The 20,000-nt window shown below is 39.6% G+C and overlaps 1 long non-coding RNA gene across 4 annotated transcripts in view; it reads right to left on the bottom strand.

Annotated features, from left to right (window-relative positions):
* Nucleotides 1-20,000, bottom strand: part of LOC122799993 — a 910,576-nt gene that overhangs the window by 398,736 nt on the left and 491,840 nt on the right. The window lies entirely within an intron of this gene.

Raw genomic sequence — 20,000 nt, 5'->3', positions numbered from 1 at the left:
CAAAAGTTTACACAAGTTAAAACCTGTGAAGCACTGATCTACACACTAGAAAATATGTTATTTGGAACAAAATATATGGCTGTCAATTCAAATGCTGATATAATCAGAAATAGATATAGACATAGACATATAAGCATTGGTAGAACATAGTGAAAAACACAAATGTGTGGCACACAAAATGAGAAAAGCACAAAACATTGACAATTTCTCTTCCACTATCACTAACAACAGCTGCAAAACTCAGATGCAGTATTGTCTGAATAGTGGTACTGTTAGAAAAAGTGGTTTTAGTAATGTAATATATAAGGTTGGTGTTAGGGGCAGAGGTAGGGGTAGGGTTAGGGTTAGGGTTAGCGCACATAAGTAATGTGGGAAGGGGATTTTCCTAATGCACCTAACCACTGAATTGACCCAGTTGTTCTGTTTTCTGAACTTATATGGACAGTGACCTAACTTTTGACCAACGTGTCCATTGCTGTAAGAAAGTTCTTCTATACTGCACAGCATATAAACAAAAAGATTGTGTTTACATCTAGGGACATCATTACCCCTTCCCCTACTTTTACTCAGCCCTCATTAGAACAATCATTGAGTACAAAGACCCCTTTTGTATGTATCTTTCCAGACATGTACAGCCCACAGAGATTCTTACTAAAAGTATACAATGCTTAAGCTGTATGTCCTGCATGAACTAACTTAAAGCCCTGTCACTATACTCAGTACCTTAAAGATTGCTAAGAGGTGACCTGTGTCTGGCACAAAAGGCATCCCCTTCTTGACTTGGATGCCAAGATTCACTTCTCCAGCTTCAAGGTGAAGTTCTTGGCATCCATGCCTTGAAGACATAATAAGTAGGTTATGATCAGCAATTGGATCATAATCCTCCATTTTATACCTAGGAGAATACTCATCACTTAGTTTATGCGCATAATCATCATCACCAAAACTTGCAGACTCCTACCACTTTTCAAAATGTGCATGTTAGCCTTTTGCTAAAGCTTAAACCAGGATCCCTGGATGCTTATTTCCTGGCATTCAAATTTAAAGACAACCCACTTCTAGCTAGGATCAGACATAAAAACTTCTCCAAAGCTGATTACAGCCTCCTGAGGAATGGTATAAACAAATTCACAGCTCCCTCCAACCTCTGTAGGAACTGGCACCAATATCCAAAACTACACCAAAGTACTATACAAGCATTTATATAGATGCATGGAATCAGGAATACTCAACAGAACTAAATCATCCTCCGCAAGGAAGAGTAAACCTGTCTGGTGGACATCTGCAATAAATAATCTCTATAACAAAAGGAAAAAATAGCTGTCAAAGACTAAGAAGGTGCAGATTCCCAATTGGAAGCAAGGACTCCTTAGCTTGAACAAGCAAATAAAAGCACTAGTGAAATCCTCCAAAGCAAACTTCGAGTCCAAATTGGCCACATCTACTAGAGACTACCATAAGGCCTTCTTCACATATGTCTGCAACCTTAAAGGAAGCACCCAGATCTGTTCAGAACTGGTGGTCAAGGACACCACATATACAAATGCCGTAGCTATAGCAAACTTGTTGGCTGACAGATTCAGCAAAAACTTAACCCCTCTGCCCCCATCAGTAAATCAGGACATCCCCAGTATCTGCCCCCTTATATCTAGGGAAGAGGTCATCAGTGCTCTCTCAAAGATAAAAAATACAGCCTCCATCGGACCCGGTAACATACCAGGCTGCATCCTACATGAACTCAGGCAGGAACTTGCAGCACCATTAGGCACCCTATTCAACCAAAGCCTGAGTATCAGCTTCAACCCAGCTGAGTGGAGAACAGTCACTGTCATCCCTTTATACAAAGGTGGAGCGTCCACCGATCCAGGAAATTATAGACCCATTAGTCTAACTAGCCTGATCTGCAAGGCTATGGAATGGATGATTATGGACCTCATTAACAAGGACATTGGCAACCTCCAAACACTTGATCCCATACAATTTGGCTTCATCAAGGGGAGGTCATGTCTGCTAAATTTGGTTGAATTCTTTTAGACAGTCACCAAAGCCATGGACGAGGGCAAGATGGTGCACACTGCCTACCTTGACCTGGCCAAAGCCTTTGACACTATTCTCCACTTGGGCATAATAGATAAACTCTCTCAACTAGACATCAATCTATATGTTACCAGATGGGTAGCAAGCTAGCTCACAGATAGAACCCACCTAGTCAATATAGGGGAAGCCACCTCAAGCAGTAGACTCGTAACAAGCGGCGTACCCCAGGGTTCAGTCTTGGGGCTTCTGGAATGTGGGATATACTTTTCTGAGGAGCAGGCTAAAACCAGTGGCCTATGGCTGACCAAGTTTGCAGATGACTGCAAACTGGGTGCTGCCATCATTTCCCCTAGTAATGTAGACATCCTCCAAGAGGATCTCACTCAGACAAATGACTGGTGCCAGAAACATGGCCTGAAGCTGCATACAAAAAAATGCATAATCATCCCCTTTAGGAAAGTGACGTCCCCAAAAATTATCGCATTAATAACAATGTTCTAAGCACACAATCAGTTGTGAGGGATTTGGGCACTCAGGTTGATAGCAACCTGACTTTTGAACACCATGTTATTTCTGTTGTATGGAAAGTCTTCTGCATGGCTCACATAGGGTATCTCATCCAGGGACAAGGAGGTCATAACATCCCTGCATTCTTCCCTTATAAGGCCCATTATTGAGTACAATGCCCCTTTCAGCATGTACCTTCCAAGGCACATGCAGCAGCTGGAGAGACCACAGAGGTTCCTCACCAGGAGAATCCAGGGCATCAAACATCTACCATATACAGATTGGCTACAAGCCTTAACCCACTACTCAGTTTCATACAGACTCATCAGAGGTGACCTCTATCGGGCATACAAGGAGACCCCACCTTAATGAGATTGCTGCATATCCGCAAGTCAAGTTCCACTAGAGTAACTCACATGCTAGGCCTCAACCTGGTCTGTGAAATCAACAGGACTTGTTGGCGGGACAGATTTGTGTCCCAGAGACTTCCCCATCTATGGAATAGGCTCCCTCGCCACATCAACCAGAGTACCTCTTTACTCCTTTTTAAGCGCAACCTGGATAACTGGATGGGAAACAGAAAATATACCCCTGGGATTCCACCCATATCCCTGCTAGACAGGGGTATCAGGTTCTGACTTTTCTAAACATGGGCTAAACTCTTGGCTAGACTTATAAGGGCCTCAGGGCCAATAGCCTAGTAACCTCCTATGATCGTAAATGCCCTATCTATTTTTATTTGCCTCCCAGTTATAAGAAACCACTCGAAAACTGTGTTTTCATGCTGTGGAAGTCAGTAATCATGATCATGGTATGTAAAGTTGCCTCTCAACTGCAGGGTACAACAGTCTGATTATTGCCCTCCTAATATGGAAAAATATGCACTTTCCCAGTCTGACCATTATATCAACAATTATGGCTTACTATACAACACTCAACATGGATGACATTCTGTTGATGGAACTGCAGTAGCTCTTTTTACCATAACTGACTGCATTAGTGTTGAATTGAATCTTGGTAGTGTTGGCAGTAGTTTATCCTTTCACTTTCCAAAGGCATTTGCTACCAAGTAAACCACACCCTCTAGTAGGCAAGTTACTTTCTGTTGGATATTCAGCAGATTCTAGTCAATAGTTCAGCAGCTAAGTTGAAAGCACATCACATACTTTTACTTTAGATAATACCACCTAACTCCAACTATCAATCCAAGTGGATACTTTGGAGGGTTATCTTCCTGGTTTAGTACCATTTTATATCCTTATGAATGATGCACAATAACTCTGCAATGTTTCCAGCTTTATACAGTATGCCAGTATCATCATGATTCTCTTTTCACCCTCCACTTTCTCTGCTTAACAGTATTATTTAATCTTAGTCAGAACTTTCTTCTATCCAAATCAGGTCTGTACATAAACATTGTGAAACAAAATGCATGCAGTCACTTATATATTGACCATTTCTAAACTTGAATTAAAATTGCTTATTACATGCATGATCACTCACCAATTCAAGCAATGAAACCTGCAGAATTTGTAGGTGTCACCGAGGACAATGAATGCTGGGGTCACTTCACTATCTATCAAGGTCATTGTCACAAGAACCAGTCAGAAGCTGGACATGATGGATATTCTACAGATGACCAAGACTTTTTATGTCCAACTGACCAGAATGACTGCACCATATGCATTTTTTGCTGCCCAGCCTCATCTGCAAATTATTGTTTTTTTTTTCTCTACTACAAATACATACAGAGTAGTCTATAACATGCTTCCATACTTTGTTGGATGTATAAGTTCTAGTTCTCACCACTGCAGACAATTAAGAAACATGGCTAGGGTTCATTAATAAAGATTCCCTTAGTTAATAGTTACTCACAGGGCATTATACTGCAGTAAATGTCCGTCATCATCAAAGATGCTGACCTAGGCTACCCTATCAAGACCATAAGGAGACTCAGACTGCAGAGTATGTTTATTAAAACAAGAAATTATAAACTTCCCATGAAGTTATACAAACTTCACTCAAGCAAAGATTCATATTGGACAACATCTCTCTCACAATCAATAACTGTTATTTCAGCTGTAGGCTTACTTAATCTAACTAGTCACAAGCCTTTGTTAACTTTTCCATTTTATATACTTTTCTTTTATTAGCTTGATCTTTTACTCCCTCCCACATCAGCTCTTTCCTAATCTTTATTTCATATTTCCACATCTGCAGCTCATTACCAACACCATTTGTTCACTTCTCTTCTGACTGCCATCCTCCATATTCTTGATATTATCAGATTCCTTCTACTTTGCACATCTTTAGGACTCCCCCATCTTTTCCTCTCTTCATCCTTTATGACAAACTACTTAATTTCCTTCCTCTGCACTGTGTCTTCCATATGGTCCTATGGATTTTACATTAATTAACTCAAGGCCCCTACTCCTTGCTTTTGGAACAGCAGTTCTCCAATAAAACCCACTCATACCATATTTATAACTGCTATGTCTTACTCTGCTATACCTCCTACATCTGTGTCCACTGCATTGGGCATGACATATGTACCTGCATTTCACTTGCAGTTTACAAGCAGTAAAAACTCCTTCACTGTTTTTTATATATAGCAGTGTGTCAGGATGTCACATCTGTATTCAGTGTACAGCCTGCAAACCACACACTTTTTTCCTTCATCATTAATGATATATAAAAGATGAATGTACTTCAGGAATATTAAGATACATATACTTATGACTGTTTTTGTAGAAATTATATATTTTGGATTTTTGTCATTAAATTTTATATATCTGAAGCTTTTCTCTACATGCCTACATGGTCAATGGGCTTTGCCCAGTTTAGCAACCAAAAATGAATTACATTTTTATTTATTTTTTACTTATTGACATTTATTAGCCGGGTTGATCCTACTAGGCTTGAGGCCCATTTTCAGAGGAGACCTGAGGAGAAAAGTTCCAATTAAAAAGCAATATGCAGTTAAAAGGCAGAATACATTACTTCACTAATCACAATTGATGAGTATTTAAAGCAATAAATGGAAATAAGAATAATTTTATAAGTTGATCAGTACAACAAAGAACATATGACTAAATAACTACATTGAATGCATTTCTATTTAAGCAGAGGTAAAAGGTGGAATTTCTTTTTATCACAGTTCGCTGTGCTCTTCATTTTAGAGGCACTTCCTTAATCACCCTGACAAACAATTAATGATTTTCCTCTAGAAGCCATTTAGCATAAATTGCTGTTATCTGCAAATGATCTTTTCATTGCTGAAAGAAATCAGGATCATTTCTTGCAATCACTGCAAGGACTTACGGATATCTTAACATCATTTATCAGTCTTTCATGGAACAAAATACAGATTATAGATTAGACAACACAAAGCAGCAGTAAATATTTAATGGTTGTCAAAGCAAATCTGCATGAAATAGTCATTTATGCACGTGTCATTCACATTTATCTAAGCATTTTTTCAAGCCTTAAGGAGGTATTTAATAAAACTTAGAAAATAGTACCTCAACAATCCACTGATAAAAAAAAAATCTCATTTTAAACATGACTCAGAGAATATAAGCCACACACATGTTTGTATTGCTACAAGTTATATAATGGTCTATATTTTGTCTGCATTATCTATATGCTACCTGTAGTAAACTACCATTACACCAAAAAAATGCAGGGAATAAAAAAGCTTGAAAGATATCCTCTTACAAATTAATAAATTTTAAACCTGACTGCTTTTTCACTCTAATCTTTGATATGTATTTTCTAATAACAATATCTTAAAGTAATTCTGTACTGGAAACTGGAAACATTACATTGATTAGCTCCCATGACCTCTAAAAGTATTTAAACTAATTAGCTTCAGTGATGAAAGCATTGTTTTCCTAAATACCCTCTGAGTCTCCTTACTTTTATAGAATCATTTTCATAAATCTCTTTCTTAATAGTACCCTCTCTACTTCAGGCATAGATAGAAACTTAAACTCCCCAACTTGTAATCTTCCCTCTCACACATACACAAATTTTCAACAATCCCAGCATAGCCTTTTCAAAAAACATTTGTAGAAGTATAAACTTTACCACCAGATTTCTAATTGTTTTACCACCATCATTTTTGGCCATCCATGTACTTCCCCTCTCTATTGGTCTGTATTATACTTGAAACACATTTTCAGGCTCTGGAGGTCAGTAACAATGGTCTCTTTTCAGGATCACTGCTATCTGTTTTACAGAGTTATGTTGAGCTTTGAATAGTCATGTTCCTTTATGTCAAGTCTTATACTGCCTATTGTACATTGCAGTGACTGCATGTCTCTGCACATTCTGTTTAGTACTGTTACTGAGCTTGGCACAATTGAGCCCATAGTCTAACACCAGAGCTTTACTGATTGGGATGTGTTAAAGTTACAAAATTTACAGTTACAGGGAAAGGTAAAAATAATGCCTGGTAATTATTGTTCAGTGCCTCTGGCAAATGCCTAGTGACTTGAAATGAAGGCCCCATCCATTTTTCAAGACAAGCAAGACACTGAAATTGCATACCATATTACATTGCTTTAAATATAGCTAAACTAAAAATCACATTGGGGAAACAGGCCGTAAATGTAAACCTTAGAAAACAGTGGAGATGCTGATGGATGAGTGTTGAACAATCTCCCTGGCTAGATGAAACACATTCATTGCCAAAGAACAAGTTTGAAAGAAAATAAAGCCAGAATGCCATAGATGGCTGAGGACAAAGACCATGCATCACACTAATAATGTGTGAATTATACTGGCCTAACTGATGTTAAAGAAGGGGAAACACTATGATTTTCTTAAACTGTTCCTTGCATAGGTGGAAGATTAACCACTAGTGTGTTAATGTTGAAAAGGCTCACAGTGTTTGTAGCTAAACAAATAGCAATGACAGACTGAAGCACCTTATAAATAATATATGTTGATATACATCATACGTGTAAAATGGCCTATATTTTCAAGGTCATAATCTAAATTTCAGGAGGACTTTGTTCTTAAAATGTGTAGAAATGATAGGCACCTATTAAGGCTACATGAAAATGTTAACAGACATGAGCCAAGATTAGACTGACATGCTGAGCTAAACTACAGACTTGATCATAGCCAAAATGCCTAGAAGTTGTAATATCAAGGGTCACCTATTAATACCTGCTCATTAACCAGTGCCTTTTCGGGGGTGACCTGGAAGCAATCTGTGATTAAGTAACTTGCTTAAGTTCACATAGTTGACAAACATGGACTGAGGGAATCAAACCCTGTACCGCAGGAACTCAAGCATGTAACCTTGTCCTCTTTGCTAACTGCCAGATCTGTCTGTCTGTTTGCCTGTCTATCTTTCTGTTTTTCTACTGTGGGTTTTGTTATAATGGGCTTGGCATATTTTCAGGACATACCCAAGATCATATTCATATATTGTCCAGTATAATATCAGGAATTTAAGGATCATTATGCATGCCTGTGTACAGAAAACTGGCATTAGATATTACAAGCAACACAACACAGAGTCTTCATGTTCTAAGATCCACTGTCAGGTAAAGAAAAAAAATATAAGCAATGTGATGGACTTACAAGAAGATGATACAGAGAAGAATTGGATAGTAAGGATCATTATGGAACTAACAAAGAGATAAAGATTATTATGGAACTAATAAGGAGAGATATAGGTGACTTACAGATTCTTGACCCAACCAAGTTTGGATTTATCAGGGGAAGTTCTTATACAGTTAACCTGGTTGACTTCGTTGAAAAGTTCACTGAGGCAATGGACATCATCAGTGGGGTATCTCCGGGGTCCATGCTGGTGCTGTCCATGCTGGTGCTATTCCTACTTGTCATCTACTTCTCTGAGGAAAAGGATAATTTCAAAGGCCTTTGGCTGACTAAGTTCACATATGACCACAAATTCAAAGCTATCATATATTGCCTCCATGACCCAAACATCTTCAAACGGGTCAAACACAGACAAATGAATGGTGTGAAAGCCATGGATTAAAATTCAATGCCAGTGCATTACAGTGCCTTTTGGGAAAACTGCCAGCCAAGCTTATTACTCCATTAAAAAAATACCCCGAACCGTTGACTTAGTAATCAGAGATCTGGGAACATATGTAGACAGTAATCTGAGATTGACCAACATGTGATCAAGGCATTAAGTAAATTATTCTATGTTGTCCAACTTTTAAGTGAGGGTATGGCATCCAGGTCCAAGGAATTCATAGTGCCACTTAATCCAGCCATTATCAGACCCATCATTGAGTATAATGTCCCCTTTGGCATGTACCTGGCCAGACATATGCAACTGTTGGAATACCTTCATAGGTTCCTTTCTAGGAGAATCCAAGGTATAAACACATTGTCCTATATGGATGGCTTTAAAGCCTTACCTCTATGCTCTGTGTCCTACAGGTTACTGAGCAGTGATTTATGCCTGGCATACAGAGCATCCTCATATTCAGCTTTGATGGAACTTTTGCACATCTGCAAAGCTGACAGCATCACAGCCACTAGATCCAAGGATATATGTTTTGCTTGTGCCATAAATAAGACATGTTGACAAGACCAAAAAAAGGTCTCTCAGAGGATCCCCATGCTCTGGAATAGGCTCCCCATCCATGTGAACATAGCCCATCTCTAACCCTATTTAAGCATGACCTTGACCAATGGATAGAACATTTGAAAATCACCCTGGGTCTAACCTCCATGTCTCTGAGACAGAGGCAGACAGTGATGCCCAAACTAGCAACCCCCTTCCCCACACAACCTCTAGAAACTTCCTAACAAACTCTCTCCTAACAAATGCCCATGATACACAGGGACACAATTGGGTTAGATTGCATGGATAAGCTTATAAAGACATTGGTGTTCATTAGCTTAGTAGATACCTATGAACATATGGAGTAAGTGCTGAAGACAGAATAATAAACTTGAAGAAAGAATTAAATGAAACTAAGAGAAAGAACGAAGGCAAAATTGGGTAGAGGGTCTCTGTCTTGGTGGTCATGTGGGAAAGTGGATATTAAGCTACTTGTGTTGAAGCTAAACTTACACAAACTAAGGAGATGAAGCTGTTAAAAATAAGGGAGAATTGATGGAGTTTCCTATAAGTAGACTTGTAATGCAGAACTCATCTGTGGCTGTGGAGATGGCCAAGTTCAGGGATTAGACAAATAGTACAGGAATGGGATAAAAGTGGATGCAGATGACTTCATAAAGTTGAATATGGACAGCAGTATTCTTGAGATAATGGCAGTTGTTCTACAACTTAAGGTGAGTGTAGTAGGGCTCCAAGGTCAGACACATTCCTTTAATTTCTTTAAGAAGGTGAATTTGGACATTATTATTATTATTATTATTATTATTATTATTATTATTATTATTATTATGTGCATTGTTATTTTCTTTCAGGGAAGAACAGAACGTGACAATTTACTCAAATCCTTGCATATCACAACCTCTGAAGTTTTTTCATTAAATGCTAATGCAAAATTAGTTGCAAAAATGTTAGAAAGGCCCAGTGCAAAGGTTGGTAAAATGAAAGAAGAAGACCAGCCATACTTCAGCTTATGAAATGTCTGTGTTGATATGGTTTATTACACACTTCAGGGAGCAGGTTAATAAAGAGGATATGCATTTTTCTAATATAAAGAAAGACTTGGATGCAAAAATCTTATTTAAAAATTCAAGCTCAATGTACTTGTGACTTTTCAGTCCATGTAACCTAAATCTGTCCTCTCCTCTCATTAAATCACCTCCATCTCTTACGGTAACTCTTTACTTATCTTACTCAAGCCAGCAGAAAGGCTAATTTTTTATAACCACATGAATTCTTACACTGAATATGTTATTTATTATTCATAAGTTATGTTGCTTATGCACATTTCTGTTTATGTTTCTTGTCATATTTTTTTATTTTGTTTCTCGTTGTATACTTCTTTTTGTACCAATGCACATTGTGCAGTTATGCTATTGTTTTTGTATATTGCTGTTTGCAGACTGTCTCCAGAGTGAGACTGAAATTTGGCAGAATTCATCAAAGCTCTAAGCTGGCAAAAATTAAATGAATAAACACATTAACTATAAGAATTGAAAGGACTGCAGAATACTGAAAATAAACTGGTAATAACTGGAATAAATTGGAATAAAGCTGGAATGAATGTCTTTATCTTTTAGTAAACTAGAATGCTAGCTTTATCTCCTTTGTTAGGTACTATCCCCTCTACATACCACTCCTGCCCTACCAAATCAGTGTAGCTACAAAGACACCTTCTACCTGAAGACCTAACTTTTTAATTTAACTGACTAGCCATCCAAAGGGGAAAGCAAATAAGGTTAATATCTTTACAAGCTGATGTAAACCAAGTGTACATTTATTTAAGCAAGCCCTGGTTCCATAGCACTGCAAGGTGTCCCCCAGTTACCCAGTTAGGGAGCCTCTTTCCATCTAAAAGTGGCCAAAAGCTACCAAAAATAAAACCAGTTGCCCTACCTTTAATCAATAAACAAACGGGTAGCGTTTAGTGCAAACTGGTGTACTCTCTGAAAATATAAAAAGCAACAAACAGAGATTTGAAAAACAGAGTCAGTCTACTTACAGGCAGGCTGTGCGAATCTTGTGACCAGACTTGCCCAGCTCAGCTCGCCCTGCAGGCTCGCTCCTCACCCCACCCTGCCACCAAATCCCACCTGCCCCCAGTAGTGCTAGATTTACACTAACTTAGCCACTCCCCCTCCACTTTCCTTCCAATCAGCATCTCTCACCCCACCCCCTTCTTCCCAATCAGCATCTCCCATCACCATAGGATTTACCCCGCCTCTCTCCTCTTACTAATTATCTCTCACCACCAAAGGGTCCCCCACTCTGCCACTCTCTATTCCTTCCTTCTTACCATATCCAGGTAACCTCAAGCCCTAAAAATGCCTAGGACTCTTTTTACACCAGCATCTAAGCATTCACTGTCTATCTCTCTGCTGTCTATACTACCTATCCTTTACCTCCTCACCGCCTACAAAGGCCAATACTACCTTGGATTTCACCACCCAATTCATCACACCATTATCCCTAACTTCTCTAATAACACATCTTATCTAACCATACCCCACACATCTCATCTCTCATCCCCGTTAAATCACCACCCAGTTAAAACCCTAAACTCCAACCCCAAAGACAAACATTATCTAAAACTTATACATGAATTTCTAAAACTTATTATCAGACTTCACGTCAACCTCATAGTAGATGGGGACATACATCCCAACTCTGGCCCTTCTTCTCATAGTCCCACTAACTCCTACAACAATACTCCCACTGCTACTTTACCACTAACTTTTCTCACCTTTCACCTCAACATCAGAAGCATAAACAACAAAATACATGACCTACACGCCCTATTAGCAGTGCATTCCCCAGATATAATGTGGCTCACAGAAACCTGGCTAAAACCTGCTACTCCTGATGATGAGATATTACCACCAGGGTATAATATTCACTGATTAGACCACATTACTAAAAAGGGAGGGGGAATAGTAGTTCTCTACAAAAACACACTAAGTGTTAATAGAGAGTCCATACAGCCACCCCCATTTAATAATGCTGAAATCCATATAGCTTAACTTTGAATTAACCTCAACAAATGCATAAATATTGTCTGCATCTACATTCCCCCAGGGAACAATATAACCACCCTAGAATATATCCTCCAATGGTTATCCACTAACCACCCCCAAGAAACCATTGCGCTTGGTGACTTCAACATTGACTGATCAACTTTTGCAGCTGAATCCCTGTCATCTGCATAAATCTCTTAGGGTTCCGACAAATTATAACCACTCCTACTAGGATCAGCAAACCTAATAATAGAGAAAGTATTCTTGATTGGAATCTTATCAATAGTCATCACCACTTGTATAAATCTGGAACCCTCACCAGTGATCTAAGTGATCACTCTCTAACTTACATTATTAAGGATAAGGGTGAGAACTCCCATCAGCCCACCTATAGAACAGTCAGAAATACCAAAAACTTCAATCCTGTAAATTTCCAAAATGAACTTAACTCAGTCAACTGGTCAATCCTACAACATATACCATTGGAAGAGGCAGTGGCATATTTTAATACTAAATTCCTAAACATCCTGGACTCCCATGCCACATCTCGTAGTATTAAGACTAAAAAAATACAGCACCGTGGCTCACTAAGGAAACCAAAGTAAAAATCAAACTTAGAAATAAGGCCTGGGCCATCTGGCGAGCAACTAAAACCCCTCTTGACCAACTAAAATACCATCAACTTAGTAATGACACAAAAAAAATCCATTCAACAAGACAAAAAAAACCTACTACCAAAACCTGCAGCAGAAGCACCAAAACAATCCCAAAAAGTTCTGGGCAGGTATAAACCAGCTTCTTCATCCAGGACAATCTACCACTCCAACACCAACAAATATACCCAAAAAACACATGAGAACTTAGCTAGTGCCTTTAATAATTTCTTCACTGAAACAATTCAATATCTTGCTAACCAACTCAATCCAATACACTCTAACTGCACCACTAGCACACCCTTAACTAGCTCCTCCACTAACACACCCACTACTCATCCCCCCTTCAACTTCCAACCTGTCTCTACCACTCTAATTTGATCACTAATCAAAAAATTGAAACCCACCACCCTATCTGCTGACCTGCTCCCAGCAGAGTTCTTGAACATAGCTGCTGATGTCATAGCATTTCCCATATCTGTCCTGATCAACAGGTCTCTAACTGTTGGTTCTATCCCCCCAATCTGGAAAATATCCCATGTTATCCCACTCCACAAAGGTGGAAGCTCCACAGAATTATCCAGTTATAGACCTATCGCCATTCTTTTACCACTGGCCATAATAATGGAAAAGTGCATCCACAAACAAATTATGTACCATCTCATTCATTACCAAATACTGGCTGCCTCTCAGCATGGCTTTAGACCACATCATAGCACCACCTCAGCTCTCCTTTCCTTCACCAATGCCATACATCTAAACAGAAATAATAACATGCTGTCATCAGCCCTCTTTCTAGAACTTTCAAAGGCCTTTGATATAGTCAATCACCAATTACTCATCCACTCTCTGAAATCTATTTCCCTGGACAGCCATACTATACGGTGGTTCCAATCCTATCTGAAAGACAGACAACAAGCAGTACTTTGACAGGGCAAACTATCCACTCTGTTACCTCACACTCTTGGAGTTCCTCAGGGCTCCATTTTAGGTCCTCAACTCTTTTCCAGCTTTATCAATAACCTACACACTGCCATCCCAGATGCATCCTGCATCCAATATGCAGATGACTCCACTCTGATCTGCTCAGCCTCCTCCCCAACAGCCCTGCAAACTCTAACTGTCTTCTGTTGAATCCCAATAAGACCAAACTGTTACTCTTTACCCCCACTTGTAGGTCCCCCCCAATTTCCTTTACTATTACATCAAACAATGGTACCTCTATTTCACCAGATATCCAAACCAAGCTCTTAGGGGTAACAGTAGATAATAATCTCAAATATGACCTGCACATCAACAAGACTATAAAAACCATCAACAAAAAGCTCATCTCACTATATAGAAATAAACCTTTTCTAAACTCTACAGCTAGAATCGCTATTGCCCACTCTCATCTTCTCTCCACCCTTCCATATGCTTCCCCTATACTCTGTAACCTAAACAAATCAGAGCTTACCAAACTCTCTCACTGTTACCACCATATTGCCAGATTTGCCACTGGATCTCCTAGGGTGGCAAGAACTGCCAAGCTTAATACAGTTCAATCAGCTAATAGTAGCACATAATATTGTCAACCAACCCGAAAACATCTTCACCCTTAAAACTATTATAAAACCATATGGTAACTCCAGTCCATTATGCTCATCTAACAAACTGTTAGTCCAAACACTGAAAGATAATAACTCAGCTGGTGACTCCGTATTTGCCAACTCTGTTGGAAAAGCTTGGAACTTACTTCCAGCAGTCATTACCGTGGAACCCTCTCTAAGCCTCTTTAAAAAAGGCCCCAAACAGAATTATAAAATGCACTGGCTTTGTCCATGTACCAACCCCGATTAATCCCCATAGCAACTCCCTAACTCAACAGTAATGTACTAGCTTCTTGCTCACAAATGCTTGCAATGGCAATCTTGTTCTGTACATTTTTTTGTAATAAAGTGTTGCTGTAATCCACCAGTGTATTATTTTTTATATTTTACTACATACTGTTAAAATTGTTGATCCCTCTTGAGGGACACCATACTTACTTGTAATATCTGCTTGCTATTTATGTGTTGCTTGGGATGTATGTTTTTATCTATACAACTGGAGCTTTTCTCCCCTGTTACTTTGCAAAACCCTTAGTATGGCTGCATGTTTTGTCTGCATGTTTGGAGCTTTTCTCCCCGGGCCACTGCTGAAAATGGACATGCATCCACTCGGACTATCCCGGTCAACAAATGTAAAATAAAATAAATAAAATAAAATTACCAACAACTGTACTGAACAGGTGACAGTCTATCCTTCATGTGTGAAATCTTGTACTTTTCAGAGTAAAATTCTGCATACACTTAGTTCAGTTAAGAATGTTTTATTATGTACAGTGGGGGTAGATGTCAACAATACCCGAATCAGATCTTAATGTCTCCATTGGCAGTACTGATACACTTGAAACAGACAGAATTAATATCTCCGTAGGTTTGACACTCATTATACTTTCTGTAAATTCTGTACTCAGACTGCATTATGTCAACAATATCTGAGTCAAAACTTACTGCCTCCAATAACAGTGTTAATAAATTGAAACCAACTGAGTTATAATGTCCTCAGCTTCTGCGCTCATTATACACAGAATTATTCTTTTCCTCTTGAATAATATAATTATATAATTAATATTTAGAATTGCTGGATATTTGACCTGACTTCTGCCTCACTCTCTAGTGTCTGTACCAATCGTCTGTGAACTACACTTGCAATTACTTTCTGCGCATTTGTCCAGACTAACTAACTTACTTCTGTGTCTGAAGTTGTTGTTGTTTGTCTTTCGGATTTTCCCGGTTAGAGGTCGCCACAGCGGAACTCCAGTCCGCTAATGATTAGCAGTTGATTTTTATGGTGTTGAGTTGCCAGCCCGATGCCCAACCTTCAGCGAAGGCATGCCCATTCAATGCATGTCTTTTGAACTCCGACTCGACCGTGGGGAGGACATGCAGACTCCACACAGAAGGCACTCCCAACCCAAGCCGAGAATCGAATGGGAGAACCTCTTGCTGTGAGGCAACAACATTATCACTGCACCACCGCGGAACTACTTCTTATCTCTCTTAAATTATAATAAAACCCTGGATATTTCCTAACAGTTTTACATGCCTCTTTAACCTTGGTTCTCAAGCCTCATACTATCAAAACAAGATCTGTTTTAACTCAGTGTTCTGTACATTCTGTTAGCACATTTCAATCCCATCTGAAGGTTATTTCTCTGAGCTCATTTGTATCCTTCGATGAAACATTCCTTTCTATTGAAACTGCATGTAAAATGTAGGGTCTATATTAGATCAGTGAACACTTAAACAAGCGAACATTGATTGATCGACCTTATTTTAGCGAAAGTTGAAAATATTGAAGCAACAGAAACTCGATTTTTTTCCTAGAGAAAGAATTTGGTTGTCCGTTTCTGTTGCTTTGGTATTTTCAGTGCTGTGGTGGAAAGTTACGGGTCGGATTCAGGTAAGTGTGCGATTGTGTGGATATGAGTGTTAGGGTGGGTTAGGTGAGTTAGGGTTAGGGCTCTGGTTAGGTATGTGTGCGATTGTGTGGACGTGAGGGTTAGGGTGGGTTTAGGTGAGTTAGGGTTAGGGAGCGGGTGAGGTAAGTGTGCGATAGTGACGGACCTTAGGGTTAGGGTTTGGGTTAGGGTAAGTGGATAGTTAGTGGTGTGTGCATAGTTTAGTGTAGGGTTAGGTGTCAGATTTTAGGTGTATGTGTGTTGATTTCTGTTTGTTTGGTGTGCTTGTGTTGTGTGTATGTGTTTTGGATCAGCGATTTTTTTCCCTAGGAAAAAAAATCACTGATCTGACAGTTCGAGATTGTAAGCTTTCACTTACATAAAGTCGATCAATCAGCGTTCGCTTTTTTAAGCATTTGCTGATCTAATATAGACCCTAAAATGTAAAATGAAGATAAAGGCCTGCTTTAATATGGGGCATTTCTAGGCCTATGCAAACAGAATACTGTATATCTATCAAACTACATTTTTTAAGTGAAACCTAATCTTGCATAAATTTAAATAAATAAACAATGTTTCCTCTTCAATTTCATGAAGGGTGCTAGCCAAATTCATTAAATGTGGCAAGCAGTACCTCTGTGGATATGACCTCTCACTCTGGAAGTCTCTTTCATAGGTCAACTATCATCTCCATAGAGATGTACCTTCACAAATATAGACAGTAGTTTTAAGTTCAATCTTCAGCCTGTGTCCACCTTTCCTTCCTTCCCTCCTTCCCTTCCTGTTCAAAGCAACTCCTTCAAATTGCTTTGATATAATTTATATGCACGCATATCATGTCACCCCATCACATCTGGTCTTCAGTGAAAAAAGCTGAAGCTCCTCCAGTACCTGGATGTATTCAGTCTTATTCCATTCCACATGCCCTCTTGCTAGATTTTGCCGAAGCACTTTGTAGTAACTCAGTCTTTCTCCTGGTATGGGCTAGAGAAATGCCCTCAGTATTCTCAGTGTTGCCTAACGAGGGTGCAGTGTACTGCCAGCATTATCTCTTTGCTCCTAGACTGACAGCTCTTCCAAGTCTCTGTTAAGATTTCATGACAAAACCTGTACTGGCTCAGATAACGTTGACATCAGCAGAGCTTTAATCTGTTTTCTTATTTCTTAGATAAGAATGAAGTGAACACACTGAAGAGTACTGAGTGAATGAATCACCACTGGAGGACTGTACTAGTCCTGTTCCTTATTCCTAACAATATGCCACAATAAGAACTGCTTGTATCATACCATTCATGTAACAATCAAGTCCCTCAGTCTTAATCCTACACCTGCCATCCTTCCAGATTTCTTATTAGCTGCCTTTGTGAGACTGACACAAAGGTGTTCATGAAATCTAGGCATCAGTAGTTGTGGTTCCCATCAAACAAGTCAAATTTAAGTTCTTCTTTTTCATTTGCTTGCTCAAACTAAAGATGCTAGTTATTTGCTAACAAAATTGTTTGTAATAGTTATATGTTTGATACATAAATCATTGCTGTAATTTCATATCATTTTCATGATGCCCATGAGTTTGTTCAAGTTCTCCTGCAATGAAATCATAACAAGAGATCAGTCTTGATTGATAGCTTCTTCTGACTATGAGTTCATGTTGCTGTTGCCCTGGTGATTGTTGTCCTTAAGGAAAGTAATTAGTATTTTCTTCAGTTTTCTATTCAATGTGGGTTCATAGCCAGAAGAAGCTATTAAAAAAGTGATAGCTTTTTGTGACTTGATGTGGAAGAATGTGACAGGATGCGGTTAACTTGGACTTCAGCTATGATTCCATGTATGAGTCTTATGGGAAAACTGTGGAGGATGAGGGTAAGATCAAGACTGAAGACCTAAATTACTATAGTTAAAGGGTAGGACACAGAAGACTGTGGTGAGAGGGCCAGTATCATAAATAAGAAGTTACTGGGTGAGTATCACAGGGATTTTCCACGGATCCATGGCTGTGTTCATTTCAAAGAAACAGGATCAGCCTCTTCACTGGTGACAAAGGGTTAACTGCAGTGGTGAAGAGAAGGGGCCAGTCTAAGGAAGAATTTGAAAAGACTGAGCAATCCAGCAAAAAAAATGCTGCACACAAAGATCAGCAACTGTCATGTTAAATATTAACTGTGGGATGGGAACTAATGGTAACAGACATAGAGTAGGGGCCAGTGGAGTTGGTCACTCATAGATTCATAGCTTCATAGGTAGGTACTAAGCTATCGGCCCGAGGGCCTATGTAAGCCTAGCCAACAAGGTTCCCTGGCTTACACCACCCAAGAAAATTATTTTCCTGTGCCACTGTCGAGCAGAGACACAGAAGTGATCCCCGGGGTGTATTTCTTATTTCCCATCCACTCATCAAGATTTTTCTTAAAGAGTGCTAAATGAAGAACTTTGCCTGACATAGATGGGTAGCCTGTTCCAGCGAATGGAAAGTCTCTGGGACAGGAATTTCTCCCTCAAGCATGTCATGTTTATTGTGGTGACAAGGTTTAGGTCACTAGAGCATGTAGTTCAAAGGGATTGGGATTTCTTTAGGTGTAGCATGTGCAACAGCTCTGGGTTTGACATAGCTTTATATGTTAGGTAGAGATCGCCTCGGAGTAGGCGATATGCTATGGAGTAAAGCTGGTGTTTTTTAAGATGGTCAGTGTAGGGCATCTGTTTGAGGCCAGTAATCCTCTTTGTAAGGTACTTCTGTGGCCTTTCCAGCTGCTGCAGATGTCTTGTGAGGTATATTCCAAAAGGGGCATTGTACTTTATAATGGATCTAATGAGTGTCGAGCAGAGAGGAACAATGACCTCTTTTTTCTTGGATGAGAACCCTTTTATGATGAGGTGTGCCACGTAGAAGGATTTCCTGACTACTGTGGTGATGTGACTATCAAAGGACAGACTACTGTCCACCTGGGTCCCAAGGTCTCTTATCACACATTCGGTGTTAAGTAGACTGCTGTCTATGTAGAAGTTCATGGGTACAGAGTTTTTACCAAAGGCAATGACAATGCACTTTTTGGCATTGAGCTTGAGGCCATGGCTCTGACACCAGGCATCTGTCTCAGCAAGGCCCTTCTGTAGGATTTCCACATCATTTGGGGACTCGACTATGGCTTCTAGTTTGCAGTCATCTGCGAACTTCATTAGCCAGAGGCCTTCTGTGTTAGCCTGTACTTCAGGGAAGTAGATACAAAACAGGAGAGGTCCCAGGACTGAACCTTGTGGTACTCCACTTGTCACTGGTTTGAGGTCAGATTTGGAGTGTGTAACTTTTACAGTGTGGGTTCTGTCAGTAAGCCAGTTGGCAACCCATCTTGTGATGTAGGGATGTATACCTTGTTTAGTGAGTTTAGCTATAATTCCAGAATGGGGGATGATGTTGAAAGCTTTGGCGAGGTCAAGATAGGCTGTGTGAACCACCTTACCCTCATCTACCGCTTTGGTGACTGCCTCAAAGAAGTCGATCAGGTTCAGGAGGCATGATCTGCCTTTCACAAACCCGAACTGGGTGGGATCCAGAGTTTGGAGGTTACCAATGTCTTTGTTTATGAGTTCCATGATGATACGTTCCATGGCCTTGCAGACCTGGCTCATCAAGCTAATAGGGCATGGACTAGACTTCAAAAAGCAGGGTGAGAGGGCAGTAGCAGCGACCACCA

This window comes from Protopterus annectens, chromosome 4.part0 (assembly GCF_019279795.1).
Source record: "Protopterus annectens isolate FY-2018-M chromosome 4.part0, PAN1.0, whole genome shotgun sequence".
NCBI lineage: Eukaryota > Metazoa > Chordata > Ceratodontiformes > Protopteridae > Protopterus > Protopterus annectens.
Note: the sequence above shows the minus strand (reverse complement) of the source record. Positions and strands in the feature narration are given on the sequence as shown.